Here is a 20,725-nt window from a genome sequence, read left to right on the forward strand (position 1 = left end):
AGCTGGGGTAGGCTCCAGCATACCCCTGTGACCCTGATAAGGATAAGCGGCATAGAAAATAGATGGACGGAATATTGTCACTACTTTGTTGAATATAAAATAAATAGATGTAGGCGAAACTGTGCCATCTGCTGTGACAAGTGGGGCACCGCCCCATCCGGCCTTTTCACTTCATTATCCACACACTAGCTGTTATTTTCCATAATATACGATTAACATTTGTCTTTTATTAATCAGTGCTTCTCACATAGTGATGCGCCCCCCCCCCGGCCCCCGGGGGTGGGGGGCATGACAGAAAATAAATGAGGACCACTGCTATAAATATTTGCTTTACATTATGATGCAAACTAGCATGTTGTGGTAAAAGCCATATTTCACACATGCACGTGCATTAATTACATGATTGGCCCTCCAGCTTAATTTAACAAATAGCTTACGCCGCACAGGATTTTCTCTGTTGATGGAGGATAAATCTATGTAAATGACGATAATGGCCGCGCATATACGCTATCTACGGGCTTAAATGCTCAATTCCCTCTGTGATGCGTGACAGTGATTTGTACACATCCCGCGTTGTGCTTGTGCCGGCCTGGGCTATTCCCCACTGGAGGGCTGCATGTTATCCCTGCTGCTGTGAGCGTGATGCATCCCACTTGAACTGCAGCCAGCACACAAGGCCTTTGAAGGGCTGAGAGAAGTGATTAAAGAGGCAGAGGGTTTTTTTTTTTGGAAAAGAAACTGTGGGATTTATACAATCCATAACAATATGTCAGCATTCCATTATTGACCCAAACTCCTTACCTTGTTTCCAGGTGTATTTTTTATACGTGTACCATAAAATTGGCTGGAATACGCAGTTCCTTTACACCGGGGCTGTCCAAACTTTTCCCAGCAAGGGCCACAGTGAAAAATTGAAGGATGCAAGGGCCCCTTTCATGTTTTGTATCAAGAAAAAAGCAGCATCTCAGCTTTGTGATATAGGTGAACAAGTGTATTATTAATATCAACTTAGGTCCTTGCTCTTTAATTCCCTCTTTTCATTTTTGTAAATATTTCAACCTTTCTTCTTAAGTCATCTTTGTACTGTAAATGTCCTTCACTTACTTTATGACTTACTTATGACTTTATTCCCATAATATTACAACTTTTTTACGCAACCTAATTTTCCAAAAATTATGACTTTATTCGTTGTTTTGTTTCTCACATTAATATTACACCTTAAAAAAAATATTTAAAAGTTCAACTCTATACTACTAAAATGACATTATTTTTCTCATAATATTATAAAGTTCATTCTCATAAAATGGTGCTTTTTTTTCTCCATAGAATGCGTCCTTTTTCTCTTAAAATTTCAACTTTATTCCCCTAAAAATGTATTTTATTTTATTGTAACTATTTCAGCTTTCTTCTTGTAACTGTTCTTCTTGTAATTATGACTTTATTCCCACAATATTTTGACTTCATTAATGTAACATTATACATTTTCCTGCAACCTAATTTTTCATTGTTTTATTTGTTTTCCATAATATTATGACTATAGTAAGACTATAATAAAACTAATAATAATACAAATTATTATTATTTTAATAACTATTATTAAAATAATAATAAGACCATAAACAAACACATAGAATACACTAGAATACACTAAAAAGTAGTATTTTTCTGTAGCAAAACTAAATTAAAATTATGGACAGTTGCACTGTAAATGATTCAACCCCTTTGTAAACTACAAATTAACATTTGCATAAAAACAACAAAACATATCTAATATTACAGTCAGTCACTATTTATTTGGTCATCTATTGAATGTTTGTGCATTTGGAAAAGAAATGTGGCCAAGGACAAGGAGAAAGGTGCTCGCGATTTGCGTGTACCACTGGGGAGCACCATGCCATCTTCAATGCAGTGTAAACGAATGCAGGGGATTGAGGCATGGAAACATAGCTTGAACAGAGTGAGAAACAAAAGGAAGGGTGAAATTAAAAGAAGGCAACACACACACAAACACGGCAAACAAAAGGTGGTGCGCTGAAAGAGAGGCAAGGGAGAAAGCTACAAGGACGTCTGGAGAAGAAGAAAGCTGAATGAATTAAACCCACCCACACACATACTGCAGTCCTCTGGCTGCACAAGCACTTTCTTGCTGCCACTCTGTGGTTGTCACGATTGTCATCAAGGATTCAGCCAACATATTCACTCCAGCCGGCTTCCAATTCTGTTCACTTATTTGTTTTTCTTAGGGGGGCTTGTTTTGTTTAGTTTTTAACAAATATGATTTCCCCTTTCCTCATTTTTTTTAATTCTTTGTGTGCAGTAAGATGTTGACGCAAAGGAGGCAAACCCGTGAGATAGATGGGCATTTATCTGTCAGCCAGCTGACCAAGTTTTCGTCCACAGCTGTCAAACCACGAGCCCCATTGGGATGACGATAAATGGGGCAGGATCTTATCACGTGGTCTGCAGTCTGCTACTCTGCACCGCACTCACAGACCACAGTGGAAGCCGTACCCTATCTGTACATGGATGAGCAGAAGAGAGCAACGCCGGTTCGAAGGCGGTTAAGGCTGACCCAAACGGGCCTGGGAAAGCATATTCCCGGTGGTGTTGTACTGATGTCATCAATGAAAGCATGAAGTCTGGAAGAGCTTTCTTGCCACTCCATGTTCCATTTGTAGTCCGGCCAATGTGCTGCATTGGTGCTTGACTGATTAAGGTCATTTACCGATTCCAGCCCAGCAGGGACAAATGAGTGTCTCGATTTAAGTTGCCGGTGTCCTCCGAAAGGAGGCAGAGTGGACCAAAGCAAGGGTAGCTGTGCGGAGATTGTGTTGTTGATGTGCCGACTTGGCAGCCTACGCATCGGTGCATTTTTTAAATATTTTTTTCAGGTAAATCCAAAAATTTGGGAAAAAAAAGATTTAATACAGATATTTAAATTCGGACATAGCAAAGGTATTGTTTCTTACATGACAATGTTGTTTACGCTGGTGTGGAAAAGTGTTTCCCCCTTTCTGATTTCTTACTTTTTGCCTGTTTCATCAAACAAAAAGTGCAGATGAAACTTAAATTTAACTTTTTATTAATCCAAACCTACATGGCCCTGTGTGGAAAAAGTGATGCCTTGATGAACCTTCCCAGGAGTGGGAAGGTTCAACAACATCCAAAGAACTGCCTCAGTTAAGGTCAGTGTTCATGACTCCACCATAAGAAAGACACTGGGCAAAAACAGCCCGCATGGCAGAGTTCCAAGACCAAAACCACTGCTGAACAAAAAGAACATTAAGGCTCGTCTCTATTTTACCAGAAAACATCTTGATGATCCCCAAGACCTTTGGGAAAATACTCTGTGGTCTGACGAGACAGAAGTTGAACTTTTTGGAAGGTGTGTGTCCCATTACATCTGGCGTAAAAGTAAGTTTCGGAAAAAGAACATCATACCAACAGTAAAATATGGTGGTGGTAGTGTGATGGTCTGGGGCTGGTTTGCTGCTTCAGGACCTGGAAGACTTGCTGTGATAAATGGAACCATGAATTCTGCTGTCTACCAAAAATACCTGAGGGAGAATGTCCGGCCATCTGTTGGTGACCTCAAGCTGAAACCAACTTGGGTTCTGCAGCAGGACAATGATCCAAAACACCCCACCTAGTCCACCAATAAGTGATTTTGACAACAGTGAAAGATTGGACAACAGAGCCAAATCAATCTCAGCAGGCCCAGTCTTTGGGCCTGTGTCGGTCAGTTTTTAAGATATAATTATTGCAAAACTAGAAAGTAGATTGTCTGACCTCGAACAATATACCCGCATGAACAATGTGATTGTTACTGGATTGCCAACACGACCCCGGTCTTTCGCTGCTGCAGTAATACCCAGGGGGGAAGGATCAGTTTATGGAAATCAGGATTTGGATTCGATTGAACAGCAAGTAGTAGACTATCTGCAGGACAAGGGTATTAACATACAAAAGGATAATATAGAAGCCTGTCACCCACTCCCTCAGAAAGACAAAAGCAAACCAGCGGCCATTATCATGATGTTGACCAACAGAAAACTTAAAAACAAACTATTAAGACAAGGTAAGATGCTAAAGGGAACAAACATGTACCTCAATGAACACCTGACCAAAAACAATGCGGACATCTACGTAAAGAGAAAAAAATTCAAGCAACATGGACCTCCAACTGCAAAATTTACCTAAAGTTCAATGGCAGTCCAGAACAAGAAAAAGTACTAATGATCAGAAGTTTGAAGGATTTGGATAAACTTACATAACTCTGTTTTATATATGGTAACTTTGGCGGAATTCATGGTAATGGTTGCTGGTCAATATATACGTTGATAAAGAACTGCCAAATTCATAATATAAACAACTGAAACTGGAGAACTATATAGATCCAGATACAAACTTCTTTTCACTTATCAGAAATGACTGCAGTGACTACACAGAGGAACAATTCATTAATAACCTTCATATAGACAAGTTATTCATCATTCACATCAATAGCAGAAGTATGGATGCAAATTATAACAATATCAGACAATACTTGAGTGAATTGGAGAAGGAAATGATCATGTAGACCACAGAAAGTGTGCAGCTGCAGTATTTATTGGATTTGACAAAAGCCTTTGATACAATTAATCACAATATCCGAATTACAAAACTAGAAAGATATGGAATCGGAGGATGAGCTTTGAATTGGGTTCAAAGCTACTTAGTAGACAGGAGGCACATGTGAAGCTAGGAGAATATACATCTGCGAGCTTGAAGGTATCGTGCGGCGTACCCCAAGGTTCAATACTGGGACCAAAACTCTTTAATCTATATTAACGACATCTGTAAAGTTGCAAAGGACTTGAAATTGGTATTATTTGCAGACGATACAACCGCATTATGCTGTGGAGATAGCACACAGAAACTTATGGAAAAAAATCACAGAGGAATTAACTATACTGAAAATATGGTTGGATAATAATATAATAGACTATCCCTAAATCTAAGTAAAACTGAAATAATTCTATTTTGTAAGTGCAAAAATGATACACATTCAAAAATACATTTCTCGGGGTCACAATAGATGGAAATCTCACATTAAAAATCTACAACATAAAGTGGCTACAAATACCTCGATACTGAATAAAGCAAAATGTGTTCATTCAAAAGAGGGACTGTGTGCAACTCGCACCGATGATATGTATACCAATAGCGGTTTAAAAAACAGGTTGTGCCAAAAAAAATACCTATTATCTATTATATTACCTATTATATTACCTAATAATATCTATTTTTTTTCACAATTCTGAATTAAAGTGTGTAAAAACTGGCATTCATTGCTGTGACTCACGGCTGTTGGTATTCACGTACATGTTTGTGGCACATACACAAATGCAAAAGCAGCCACCAACAATTTACATTCATGATGTTGTTACGATAGACTATGCATTCAATGATAGCTAATGTTCGTAGCTAAACTTGACAAATAGCTATAATTAGTTGGCGACAAACATAACTAGTGCGTGCGTTACGTTAGCGTAGCTTCCGTAGGTGGGATATACTGCTAGCAGCAAGATGCGGCAGTGGCTCAGGGCGTAGAGCTGGTCATCGTGGTGGTTCGATCCCCTCTTACTCAAACCCAGTCTTGGGCAAGACACTTCACCCACCTTGCCTCCAGTGCTGCCCACACTGATGTGTGAATGTGAATGAATGTTTGGTGGTGGTCGGAGAGGCCGTAGGCACAAATTTTGGCAGCCACGTTGCTGACAGTCTGCCTCAGGGTGTGTGCTTCACCGCTTCATCCTCATTAGGGTCGTGGGGGCATGCTGGAGCCTATGGGGGAGAACATGCAAACTCCACACCGAAAAAGAATTGAACCCAGGTCTCTTCCCGATCTCCAGGCTTTTCCTGTATTGGCCAACGTGCTAACCACTAGACCACCGTGCAGCCCATAAATCTAATCCATTATTATTATTAAGTCTGAATGTGAGCATCCTCTATGCAGTGGAAGGAACCCACTGCACAGTCCGTAATATGAACTACCACGTAAACATCTAAATGCGATTGCTTTCCGTGTCACTGCCTACCACCTTGAATAGTGCCTCCAGGCGATGATGGACATCTCTGTGTCAGCGGTTTATATTTAGATGCGAAGGTCCAGACTGTTTGTTGTATTTGTGGTCGAGACCTTGATTTCCTCTCTCTGAGGTGCAATCTGAATTTTTTTCGTCTTTTCTCAGGCTTTTTTTCCCCCACCCATTCTTCCACAATAAACCTCTTACCTACTCTCTCCGTCACCGTTGTCTCCTGCGCTCAATGGATTTTTCTCCCCTTTCGCTTTCCATCCCCTGCAGCAAAATAATATTAAATGTCAGAATGGGTCAGTGTCTCAGCTGTCTCTAGGTGTTGCACACACGCACGCGCACGCACACACACTTTGATGTAGCATTCTCATTCATACTGTACACAAACACACAATTGAATGTGCAAGCAGACATCTGTAAGTGTTATATGTTATTCATACACAGAAATAGGCCCACAGCATGTATATAGACTATACTGTGTGCTCATACGCCTGCTGTGTGTGTCAGTCAGTGGATGAGTGAGGTCAACAAAATGGTGTTTCACCTCCAACTACAATACAGTATGTCATCAACATGGGGTCACATGTCATATGAAAGAAGAATGGGGCGGGTGCTTGGTTTTTGTTGCGATGTCGGGCCCTGTGAGCTCTGCAGTTTAGGCTTCAATGTATAATTTAGACACGCTATCAATTATTTATCCCAGTAATGTTTTCAACCTCTACGCTGCTGCATTACTAATAGAGATATCAAAGCTTTTGAACTACATAAAATGACAAAAAAAAGTGTGCTACGTGCAAGCGTCTTCACATGTACACATGTACGTGGATGCAGGTACACATGGCCGAGGCACAATTACACAAACGTATAAGGAACCGGTATCTACACACACATTCACAGTGAAGGTGGACACACATACAGTACATACGCTCAATGTGCAAGTATTCATGCCCAAGGTGGGGGTATACACACATTGTGTAGGTACACACAGACACTCAAGATGTCAGTATGGACACGTGCAAAATATGCAGATACGCTGGAAAAAATGACTTTTGGGTGTGCATACTAAGTTTTATTTTTTTTTAAATGCATAATTTCTACATTGTAAAATCAGGATTAGTGGGGTTTTTTGCTTTGTTATTTAAGATTCTGTATTAATACACAATTTAATTATCTAAAATAAATAACTGTATAGTAACTAACAATTACTGGAATTCCTGTCACGCTTTGCTATTATGTTGTAGCGTCACCTCAGGATGTGGAGACATGGTGGCTGGCATGGATAAATCGTCTTTAGTGGAAATACGTGTACTCACAAAGAGCAGCAATGTGCAAAAATGAACAAAGGGATTAATTAAGTAAAAATGGAACTGTGCTAAATAGCACAAACAAACAAAGGAGCTAGAGGAATAGCAAATACAACTAAATAACAGAAGAGAGACCTGTGTACAGGAATACATGCAAGTGACAAGAGCACCAGGTCGTCACAGGAAGCGGGTGAAGATTCACCGTAAGGCCATAGTTGGTATCTAGAAGTATGAAGAGCACCCAAGGATACATGCCAAAACACAAAGCGCTGGAAAAGCAATGAACCGACAGATCTTTTCAACGCATTGAAAATTGCAGGAGGTCATTACTCAATATAACAGTCTGACTCACGGTTTCATTTTACAAACAACATTAAATTAAACTCACCACACAGCAGCTAACACTCAAACATTATACCTCACAAATATAGAAACATGTATTAATACGAGTTTTATATGAAAAAAACCCCTACATTTTAAAGTGTTCCCATAATGCATTTCGATTGAGAAAACCATTTTATTGGAAGAGCATAGAAAATGACGCTGCAATGCTGTGTCTGTCCAGCAGAAGGAGCCACAGGAGTAACCGGTGAACCGATGTTTCCAGCAAAACACGGAAATGCAACTTTGATCGTTACTATTTTGATGAGGGATAAACTAACTCAGCGGTAAGATGCCTATATCTATAAGAAAAGTTGTCCATTCACTTGTAGTGGCTATGACAGATGACATACCCTTCTTTTCGCTAAAGCACTTTGCATTACCTTGTGTATGAATTGTGCTCTATAAATAAATTTTATACGCTTTGCGTCTTGAACTCCACTATAGAAATGTGTGTTTTCTACATTTTTGTTTGTGAAGCTATTATTTCATGATTAATTGTAAAATGTGCCCATTGCTGAAACCTTTGGAATATGTTACCTTGACTTCAGCTGCAGTGTCTTTTGCATACCGTAAAGCACCGTGTATAAACCGCACCCGTGTATTAACCACACCCCCATTTTCAGGCTCACGGCGGAGAAAAAAAAATGTTTAATTCATAAATGCTTGCCAACTCTTTCATCTTAAATCAACATGCGTAAAGGTACTAAACAATTTCGAAAAGAAGAATAAAGGAGAAATCTGAACTTCGGCATCTAGATCTTTAATATTATGGCTAAGCACAGATTAATAATAATAATAATAATAATAATAATAATAATAAATCAAAATAAAGAAATTTGCAATTTTCAGAGATGTTTTGATATCTTATCTTTCACTGCTTCTCTTTTTCTCTATTATTATTTTATTGCATTGCTTTAGTGTGAATTTGAATAAACTCCAACGTTGTATTGTATTTTACATTGGAAGCTAGCTTAGCTTCAGTGTATAAAGAGATGGTTTCACTGTGTGAAAATACAGACAGCCGTCAGATAAGTTAGTTGCATACACAAGCATTTTCAGCAACTGTACAGCAGAGGGCGCTAAAGTCAAAGCAACTGTCTGACCCACAGACGGCTATTCTACAATGGACTTCTTGTCAATTTCTGCGTCTGGTCACAGACCTGTCATCGTGTATAAACCGCACCCCGATTTTTTGCTTCTTACCAGTGGAAAAAAAGTGCGGTTTATACACGGTGCTTTACGGTACTCATTTTTTGACACACTACTCAGGTTATGTACACAACTATTGAGGAATTATGTGAAATTATCTTTATTGCCATAATGCATTGAATTGTGAATTATTGAATATCAACTATTTTGATGACCTGTAAACTGTGAAACTGTGAATGTGAAATACTAATCAATAGGATTTAGTATAATAGCTTCAAAGTTTACCGGTTAGATTTGATATGTTATATGTTTTATAGTAAGAGGTAGATCATTTTGACTTCCCGATATTTATAAATATACTATATATATATATCCTGTGTTTATAGTAGGAGATAGCTCTTTGGGACTTGGTCATTTTAAAAGTAGCCTGCAGGCTGAAAAAGTGTGAGCGCCCCTGCATTGACATGTTTCATGTAATTCCACACGTACAGTATTGTTATGAATAGTTACTGTGCATTCACACGCTTTTAAGAGGAAGGCACACTCAAGGTGCTGCACACGCACTTTCAAGATCTTCATAGTTGGCCTGATTGCACCCACTGGTGGAGATGCTATAAGTAGTCATATTTGTCAGGCGCTCTCGGTCTGGCCTGGAGAATCTCTGATGACTGCAGAGTGATTTTGGAATTGAGTGGATTGTCACTTTAAGTGATTTTCTGTCCACATGACCTTCTGATGCACCGAGTCAACCTTCCACTTCAGAGATGTCGCCTTATCAACACTCCCGTGTGTTTTCAAATTAATTGCTATGGTTAACTGAGGCTTGGCTTAGGATGGAAAGGTCACGCTGCCCAGTGACCCTTCTTGCCAGTCTGAGGAGAAGCGCTTTGAATGGGACTTAAATGGAAGCGTTTGGCCAAAGTAAGTTGATTCTGAAATCCATCCAGGCGTATAAATGACAGCCAATCAGGGCAGAAGTGGAGAGAGGGCAGGGTGGTGTGTTGGATTGGAAACGGTGTGTGAGTGTAAAATTAAACGCCTCATACATATGCGCATAATCAGCCAAAACCTCTTTTTTTGCACTTTCTGTCTTCCTTTATGAAAAAAATCAACCATTTACAGAGAAACTCAGTTCTTGGGAGAGACATTTTGGAAATGGATCATACCAATCACCAGGTTTTGTGGGAGGAATCGTCAATACTTGCAAGCCACAGCATCAGCTCTTAAATTCGTCTTTACCAGGAACTCCCATGTTTTCGTATGCAGACCACAATCATAAATCTCTACTGATTAGTTTACATTTTGGTTTGAATGGGAATAATAAAACAGACGCTCAGCCTGGATGTGTTGTATCAGTCAATAAGATTGATTCTCCTGCCAGTTATTAATGATAACCCACCGCTTATTAGACATAACCAGAAAGGTTTGAAATAATCCACTAGTTCAGAGCACAATGATGTGCAATGCTAACGTGTTACATAATTAATCCCATGACTCCTCCTACCAGTTATTGAAGAAAAAGTACACTTTTTTGGAATTTAACCCATCATCCACGATCCTTATGTGAGACATGAACACACGTTTTTCCCTTTTCTGTGCATTCTAAAGAGAGAAAAACAGCTAGCATGAGGCAGTAATGGCACACACCTATTCCGCCTATAAAGCCAACAATGTTCCATTTTCAAAATGTCAGTTGTTGTCAGGCGCTAACACCGAAGAACTACTTTTCTCACATAATGACACAGCGCCTTGGTCACAACGCTTGACGCTACTACCGATTAGTGATGTGCAATGTCCGATTCAATACTAAGTTACATTAAGGAGGACAGGAGGACCCAAATCTTAGCGACACTAGCATAGCTATGTGAGCTACAGTGCTAATATTACATAACAACATCATGCTAGGTTAGCTTATTCACTGAAGAAATACAAACTGGTCGAATTTACAGCTAACACGTCTGTAGTTGACTGGAGGATAGTTGGCAGAACTCCAGTCTTTGTTTTAAGATGTGTAGCAAAGCCTGCTCTTTTTGTTTTTTGCAAAACTGTCCTCCATGAAGTGGTAGGCCGCATACACAGGATGTTTTATGAGGTCATGCAAACATCAAAAGCGAGTGTTTGTGCACCTTTTCTTTCAAAAGCGGAGCAAACGGATGAGGGAGACTCAGCTGAATAGGATTATTGTTGTGACATAGAACAAAAAACAATCCCACAAAGAATATAGACGACAAAGTACATTTATTTGAAATGTCTCATCTATAATTACACTCAACTATCCCACACTTTCTCCCCTCCCGTAGCCCTCTTTTTTTTTATTTGCTTAGCCCAAATCTTAGGCGTCTTAACACAGACAACAGTGTCATCACACACAAGCAGAGGATTGTAACAGCGGGGGAAATATGTTTGCTGTTTGGGCTTGTTGTGTGGAATTCTAATGAGCTATCACACTCTGCAGAAAAAGAGCTTTCTCTCCCTTCTTTCTTCCAACGCCTCCCCGTCAGGGTGATTTGCACTTGTAGAAAATAGAAATGCCAAAAAGGCATTTGGTCTTAGCGGAGGCTGAATTATTGTGGTGGATATTGCCGCAGTCGTAATCAGGCGCAGTGACAGATGTATATCAAGACGGCTTCTTTGGAGATTTCATTCCCATCCAATAAAATACGCCACAAAGATATAAATAAGACGCTCATTTTCATAAATCTAATCAAAGCAGTCTTGATCCCCACATTCTCATAACACATCAGATATACAGCACATACATATATGCTGTATATAGGCTATATGATGTACATATACACTATATATAAATCCTTTGGTCATGCTCTCATACGGAGAATATCGCAGCGACGGATGGCCGCGGCGCTCCGTAACCTTGGCAACTCGGACCAATGGCTAGTTGGCAGCGAACCCATTTTAAAACAACTGTGACAGTGACACTATAGCATCTCTGTGTTGTTATGTACAAACACATACAGTACACTAAGTCCCCAACCAACGAACACAATTGGTTCCAGACGACCGTTCTTAAGTCGAATTGTTCTTAAGTCGGGGAAAAGGTAATATTACCAATGATATAGGTACTACATGTACGTGTATACATATACAGTATATGTGTATGTATGTAAATATGAATTTGGATGCAGTAGTAATATTAAACGAGGATACTTAATGAAAAAAACAATAATAAAAGTGATATAATAATACGTAATGATAAATGTTATTTACCTTTGAAGAAGAGTGGTCGAGCATACGTCGTTGTGGTGGAGGAGGAGGAGGAGGAGGAGATATTGAAAAAAAGGACAAGTCGTCGTGGTTAGACTCTTCTAAAAGAGGTAGTGTTCTATGGGTGGCGTAGAATTAAGCAGGCCTATTAACTCTTCATAAACTTTAATCACACGCTCTGTCCGGGTTGTATCATACAGCTACAAGCTAGCTTTCCATTTAGCTTTCTCTACCCAGCGGCTTCCTGTACCTGTTGGTACCATTAGCAGTGTCACAGTGCCCTCTACTGGTCAAGATGTAGCAGAATAAATATGGCGTTACAGTACTAAAAGGCAAAATACATGAAAAAATAGACCAGTCGGCTTGTGTTCGTATCTCTGAAAGTTCGCATGTCGGGTGTTCGTAAGTTGGGGACCTAGTGTACAGTGTTCCCTCGTTTATCGCGGGGGATAGGTTCCCAAATTGCCTGCAATAAGTGAAATCCGTGACGTAGCCAACTTCATTTTTTTTACAATGATTACAATGTTTTAAGGCTGTGAAACCCCTCACCATACACTTCATACACTTCTTTTCTCACAACATCCAATAACATTTTCTCACATTTCTCTCTTGTTCAAACACTCTCAAAGAAGTTCAAACCTTCGTTTTAATTTTAATGATTACACTACATGTCGGACACAAGAAATTATGAAGTCACTTGTGCGTATTTCACTCCTGTGACCGTGCCTTTTCTGATATACTGCGGACCCAACCACTCACTCTGCTTGCTTCATATTCATTTGGCTCATCTATGGCCTAACCGATTACTCCATTAATTGAAACAACAAGCTTCAGATTAATCGACTAAGAAAATGATCTTGATTTGTATTTTTGTGTACATTTATTGTTTTACTGAAGCTATTTGACAAACATTTGCATTTTTTTATTAGTTAACATTATTTCAAAAGAATATTGCGTCAATATAAGCGGCAACCCGGCGTTTTTGCACATCTTCTATTTGTGAATAAAAAGGCGGAAATAAAAAAAATGTGTTTTTTTTAAATCTGATTCATTGATTAATCAAAAACATAATAGACAGGTTAATCGGTTATTGAAATAATCACTAGTTGCAGTCCTAGCCAGGTTGTTTTCGAGGTTCTGTAGTTGAACATCTGGCGGTTCTGGATAAAAAGTGCAGAATTTTCACCTTTAGTCATGTTTTGAGCTGCTCTGTTCCCAAATCAACCGGATTATTGATTCAAATCTTTGTACTGAATCAGGAATCGTGAGTTTGATTCCTCCATTAACACAGCGCCTATGAATCCTCTGGCTGCTGTTAGTACACAAGGCGACTTAGCAGACTTGGACTTGGTTACCTGACTCAAGTCAGCAAAAACACTGCTGAGTCAAATTAATCCTTCAAATTGGTTCACCGAGTGGAGTGAGCGGACTCACCCGGAACACTGGGCTGATACTACTATGATTTCATGAAGTGAAGTAGTTGGTTAAAGATTGCAATAAACGAGCGGTTAAATTTACTGGTGTAACGCCAACGCAAGTGACTGGAGTGAACCAAATCACTTTAGTTGGTGACTCGTGACAGCAGTCCGCTTGCATTGGGGCCAATCGGGGCAGCAACCAAGCAGAACCAGCATATAGAGCTGTGGTGAAAATAAAACCTCTTGCTGTTTGTCTGCACCTTAGCGCCACCTACAGGACTGGTGTAGGTTAGCATTGCCTGGCACATCATTGTGGACATTTTTAGGATTGTTTGGCCTTGAAGAAGGTCTGTGCTCTACTCTAACCTCGTGTCCTTCCATTTCTGTTTTTAACTGGGTGGAAAAAGACAGCCATTTAATACATGATGGTCACCGAAGGACAGATAGGAGGACAAGTAGGGTTTTTTTGTTAAATGGTTGCAACTCCACTAATGCACCCACGAGTCCATTAAGCTAATAGGAAAATGAATTTATGTATTAGTAAAAACATCCAAATTAAAATCCACCAATATGTTCTGACTCTCTGCAGTCTAAATCTGCCCCCCTCCTCTTGGACCATCTCCATATAACCAAGCAGCTCCCTGAGCAGTCATTGCTTCTCTCCTTCTCCATCCCCTTCTTGTCCTTCCTCAGTCGTCTACAGCTGCTCCTCCTCCATCACTCTTCCTCACCCTACTCCCGCACCGTTCATTCCACATCTCCGTATTCCCACCTTTTCCCCCGTTTATCCCGGACCGGCTTCGCTGCGATCGGCCCCCCGAGCGCCATCGCAGCAGCGGGATCCAAACAAGTCATGGCTGATTTCTGCTTTGGCGGAGGATATTCTGCATAATCTTTATCATCATCACCGAAGTCATTATGGTAAATCGGTGAAGGCTTATAGTTTTACATTATACCGTCCTAACTTGCAGTCTTCAAATTTATGTAGCAGAGGTAATGACATGATGGCATTTTTTATCATAATTTCAGGAGTCATTATGCTAAATGTGCAGACGGTGACAAGGGGACATTATGGGATGGCAAATGGGCTCGTCACAAAATGAAGTTTAACACGTGACAAGCGAGGCCCCCATCACTGTGACATGCAAAACGGGTGCGTATGTAGAATGGTGGAATTGATGCAACGTAAGGTGGCATTGTGAATGGTGAAACGTGAGCACATTCCGCTAGAGAATATACACTCACAGGACACTTTATTAGGTACAGTCAGGGTTAAATCAATCAAGATGATGCCTTTAGAAAGGTTCATACACGTGTTGCATGTTCTGTAGAAAAGTTCAACAACATCCACACTCCCCACCACCACTAAGACAATCCATTGGAAACCTGGTGGAATGTTCCTTTTTCTAAGCTGTTATCAGCGCTAGCCGTATCTGGTTGTTACATCTGGGGCTCCTCCACAAACTTCTTACGACTTATTTTCATTTTTCATCTCTTTCCACCGCCTCTCCTCATCCCTTATCAATGCACTTTTTATTCTTTATTGTCCGCTGCTACACCTCCTACATTTGTAATACTTACAGCCGCTGACAAGCATATCTTTTGTAATTAATTAACTGCACGGTGAATGTGGAGGCAGCGTGTGCATATGTTCAACTGCTACACCTTTTGGCTTTAACAGTCTCCGTAAAGGCTTATCGAGAGACCATACAGCCTCCCTGAGATAAAACCAAAATTGGAGAAAGGGAGTACTTCACGGAAATTCATGTTGGTATGATTTATTGGAGAAATGGCAAAGAAAGCAGGACCCAATCAGAGAGGGAATATAAAGACAGTGCACATTGTTATGTGCGTGTGTTATCCTCAGGGTTTTTCCTCTTGCTAAGTTCCTACAATAGATCTTCACTATCCATTGTGGTTGTTGCGTCTTTTCGTTTCTTAGAATAATATCAAGTGGTGAGGTCAATTTGCAGTCATTTACTGTGTCCTGTTTCACGCTATCCACATCAAATCTACCAGTTTACATGTTTTATTTCTAGGAACATTTTAAGAAGTAAATTCCCAGTATATTTGATAGCATCTATAAACCTGCGTTGGCCCTGCTAATGGATGGTGCTTGGAGAACTGGCTCCCATCCAAACCTCCCAAATTCACCTTTGCCCTCTATGAAGAGGTTTTATTTCATAACAAGTCAACGTCCACTAGCCTCTGAATGCTGAATGGAGATACTGCCAGACAGTGGCACAAGTGGGTAGGCACTATACTGGGCACCGCGCTAGAAGCGATGCGAGGGAAATTATTTCAAGTTCGCATTGTCTGTATGTAACAGCTGTTTGTTCATGTGAGACTGGTTGTAAAGCGGTGATTACACTTGCACGCATTTTGTCTCCGCGTTGTCCAGCAATTTGCAGTGGCGGTACCATTAATGGCACACCTGAAAAGCACGAGGACTAGTTTGCACACAGTTTGCGGTTTTCTCAGCAATGGGCACATTTTCCATTTCATCATGAAATAATAGTTAAGAAGCGGACGTGTAGAAAACACTCATTTCTGTAGTGGAGTTTTTCCATATAAGTGAACAGATAACTTTTGTTATGGATTTAGGCATCTTACCGCTGAGTTCGTTTATCCGTAATCAGTATAACAAAGGTGAAAGTTGCATCTCCGCCGCGAGGGAGCAAGAGCGAATCAGGAGGGGAGCTTAATGTCAGCTGACTGATGTCACATGTCCTCTACAAAGTGACGTTTACTCGATCGACCCAAACTACCTTGGCGATCGCGACCGACATAATGGGCACCCCTGCTCCAAGAGGTGGTGAAAGAGTTAACCCATTCATGTCAATGAGACCCGCTTTGATAGGCATTGCTTAGGCATAGGTTGCTGCGTGTTTACGTTGCGTTTACGACTAGTTCAATGAAATGATGCGTGCCACAAATTTAGAACAAATTTTCTTTGCGCACTGGCATGCAGCCCTGCACAGTTTCTACATACCCCACGCCTGTTTACGAACAATTTAGTCATTGGCACGCAAAATTGAGTACCACTGCGGGGACAAAATGCATGCAAGTGTAAACGAGGCTTTGGGCATGCTAGCGTACACGTGATACATGTATCACGGCAAATGGTCAATAACTTATAGACAATTAGCTGCTAAGTCTCGCCTATGCCCTAGCAAAGACATTTTGTTTCATGGCTTTTCAACCAATCGTGCTCAGATTTTGCATTTCACCTGTCAGTCCCCTAAAGGTGTGTGCCAAATTTCACACTGATTCGCTGAACAGCCAAAAGTTACAGCGGGTGTTTTGTTGAGCCGCGTGACAGAAGTCAGTCTCACTTACGGGTTTAATAACATCGCCACCATGTGGTGTATTTGTCAGAAAAATAATAGCACAGGCAACACAGATGGGGTCCATGTTTGGACACATTTTCAGCCTTTTGCGTGCAGCGGTTCAGGAGTAGAAGAGTTACACATACACATACAGTCATAGAGTATGTGACACGCTCCCCTAGATCTTGAAGAGAATTTTTAGTCGTAGGTGAAGTGGAAATTCTATGGTTGTAACTGTTCCATTATTGAGGTATTGTGCTGATAAAATGAATCATGGATAGTGTTTGTTTGGTTTTTTTTTGATTGATGATTTAATTCTGGATATTGGAGAGAGAAAAAAGGACACAAAAACCTGACAGGAATATCATGGTTTTATTGAGTGGCTCTGATATGAATTGTAATTGCATCCTGTAAAATGATTTACAGCGGAAGTTATTTTTGATGTGCTGTTATACGCCGTATACGCATACAATTTCTGCTACACAGATAATATTGACGAAGTACAACAACTTTGGAAATCCAATCACAGCTGTTACCTTTTTTGCGTGGGAAGTGCTTTGAACACCTTCTGTTTTGCTTCTAACGCACACCAGCTGCAGAGCAAAAAGCTAGACTACAGTCGAGGGGCCAAATTACTCCATGTGAATCAAACGTTAAGTTAATCATGTATTGATATCTAAGAATCACGTGGTGTCCAATCATCACGATTTTTATCCTGGATGTATTTCAGTGAGTGCAAAGTTTTATTGGACACTATTTTTGTGAAGTGCCAGTGATTGAACACAGCAAGTTTTGAGCGCCTCTCAACCACTCAGCAGGTTTGGAGAACGTGTCATATAGGAACACAACATGGCACCATTCCTCACCAAATTTGAAAGGGTTCTGTCCGCAGGGGTGTCCAAAGTGAGGCACAGGGGCCATTTGCGGCCCGCGGCTGTTTTTTTTATCAGCCCGTGGCACATTCTAAAAGTATCATTTAAAAAGAAATCTAAAAAAAAAAAAAACAAGAACAGTGAAAATGGAAAGGTTGTTTTACAAGAATAAAGTCAAAATATTGATAGAAATATTTTTTTTTTTTTTAAAGTCGTAACATTATGACAAACAAAGCAACAAATAAAGTTGTATTTTTTGGATAATTAGGTTGCGGAAAACAATGTTACGAGGATAAAGTCAAAATATTTTAATAATTACGAGAAGAAATTTCCGAATAGTTGGAAAATAAAAAAAAAAACAGAGGAAAAAAACAGAGAAATATGTCATTTCAGTGGCATACATTTGAAATATTAAGGAAAAAATCGTAATATTGTGAGAAACAAACAAAACTAAATAAAGCTGTAATTGGTGGAAAAATGACTTGGAGAAAATATAATTTTACAGAAATAAAGTCTTATTGCAAAAAGCAGATTTGTGACAATTATTGAAGAAGAAAGTTAAAATATTTGGAAAATGTAAAAAAACAACAGCAAAAATTGGGGGGGGAAAAGAGCAAGGTATGCTAATAATAGGCTTTTTCACCCATATTACAAAGCTCAGATGCGGCTTTTTAATAGCGCATTCCGCTTGGTGGCGATAATTTGTTTCCTTTGGCGTATTCTCCTTTCCGAGTTGTCCCTGTTATTGAGCAACGACAATAGAGTCTTAAGATGATTTTTCACTGCTGGCAAGTGCAAGACTTGTCAGAGATTACACACTCGCATTGGCTCAGGGAAACAAGGCGGGACGCACAAATGCAATTAGTCCAATAGCGTGCACAATGAGCCGCGTTGACAATGGTAGACAACAGGATTAATTGGCGAACGAATGCCCTCCCTGTACGATGGAAATCACACTTTTATTCGCCTGCTCGGTGACCTAAAGCCAAGCGTTTGATAGCATCTTAATTCCCAAGATAAGAGTTTAAAAAAAGGAAGATTTGTGGAAGAATTTCTGCATCCCCGCCCGTGAAGTGTGAACAATGTTCTACACAGAAAAACTGCCTTCTGCCCTCATTTGTCTTCACTACTGGCTTTTCTTGTCAATTAGATCTTTTGTGTTCTCCTCTCTCCTTTGTTTTCATCATCTTCCCATTTACCACTCCTTCCCTCATCGCCTCACACACTCCTGGGCTCAGAGCCATGGTCAAGGTGTTCTTACAGTACATCCATCTTGCCCCCCTTCACTCCGTCCTCTCATTTCCTTGTGGCTCACAGGGCAGCCATGCTATGCGTCTTTATCTCTGTCCGTAGAGGAGGTAACGGCCCAGTGCCAGCTACTAATGGACTTTTGGAAAAACACACATAGCCATACATCACAGAGAGGAGAGAACCGCTGGGGAGAAGCATTCAGAGCGAGGCCGAAGGGAGCGGAGTCTTGCAAAAAGTTTGACAAAGACGTACAAGGGAAAGTCAGAGTGAAGGAAGAAACTATGACGGATTGTACCAAAATCAATTCACAAGTCATCAATGGCCCTCAAAGTAGAGCCGTAACAAACCCAGCAAAGCGGGATAGCGACGTAATGTAGCATCCCGATATCAAAACATTTAACTCTGGAAATGATAGTTGATGTCTTAGGGCTAAACACAGTGTGCTACTTGGCTGCAGCTAGCAGAGGCGTTGTTGCTTCAGTCCTAATTTGTTTGTGGAACTAATTCTTCTACTCCTGAACCGCTGCATATTATTTCTCTGAGCAATACACCGCAAGGTGGCACTATCCCAGCCACTTTTCAAAGGACAACCCCTTCAGTAGCGGCCATTTTAGACGATTTTGACTGATCTTTCAAGGCACACAGAATATTGTGTTCTCTGGCTATATAAACATGGAGCTACCAAAGGAAACCTTAGTCTCCCGTCACTCATCAGAAAAAAAAAGTTTGTTTCTATCTTTTTCCGTTCTTTAGTAATCAGCAGTAGAACATAGGTACGTTTCAGGAAAATACCAGTTCCCGACTAGAAAAGGGAGAAAACCGTCTTTTTGTGAAAACATATATTTCAAGGATAACCTTAACTTTGGCACAAATATTTGTTTGCTTTTGTGAAAGCTCAAATATCTTAACAACTATACCACAACATAAACAACACTTGTTTTTACATCAAAACAACAGTTTATTTACAAATATAACACCTAATTACAATGTTCACATTTGGAACTGATCTGTGTGATTTGGAACTGAACTATGTGTGCGTGTGTGTGCGCGTGTGCATGTGTTAAAATTTCACTACAATGAGTCATTTTTTTGTATGGTACACTGCGTAACACATGCCTTTATGCAAGGGCTTCCTTTTCCTGTCATGTGTGTTTCTCCTTCCGCTCATGATGCACTACTGCCACCTAGTGGCCGTTTTTATGGCATTAAAAATTGCTCTCAAGCCTAATTAATTGGTGAGGAGTTGCATCAGCACCTCCCTTAGCCTCTCTCGCAAAAGACGTATAAATACGTTGTTGGGATTGGGTGTTGGGGTTTATAAAAACATATAACTACGTCTTTGGTATTGAATGAGTTAAACCCCGTAAGTGAGGTTGACTTGAAATTGCTCACACAGCTCTAGAAAACACCCACTGTAACTTAAGTGTGTTAGCCGAATCACCCCGAAATTAGGTACACACCTTTAGGGAACTGACAAGCATATGTTTGTAAAACTTGAGCAAGATTGGTTGAAAAACATGGCCGCCATCAAGCAAAACGTCTTTGCGGGCACATGGGTGGGACTTAAGTCCCTAAGTAGCCACAAGTCATTGCCCATTTGTCTTAATGAGGATCTCTGTATTGGAGGTTGAGGTTGAGCTACATCAACGGGCAGCATCATTCTGCTGTAGCACTGGAAACGGGAGTTCAGAACAGTCAGAGACTGATTATCCCATTAAA

At 40.3% G+C, this 20,725-nt stretch overlaps 1 protein-coding gene across 10 annotated transcripts in view; it reads left to right on the forward strand.

The window, feature by feature from the left end:
* grid2 (glutamate receptor, ionotropic, delta 2) overlaps window positions 1-20,725 on the forward strand; it is a 514,233-nt gene that overhangs the window by 435,934 nt on the left and 57,574 nt on the right. The gene's annotated exons all lie outside the window — the stretch shown is intronic.

This window comes from Dunckerocampus dactyliophorus, chromosome 4 (assembly GCF_027744805.1).
Source record: "Dunckerocampus dactyliophorus isolate RoL2022-P2 chromosome 4, RoL_Ddac_1.1, whole genome shotgun sequence".
Classification (NCBI taxonomy): Eukaryota; Metazoa; Chordata; class Actinopteri; order Syngnathiformes; family Syngnathidae; genus Dunckerocampus; species Dunckerocampus dactyliophorus.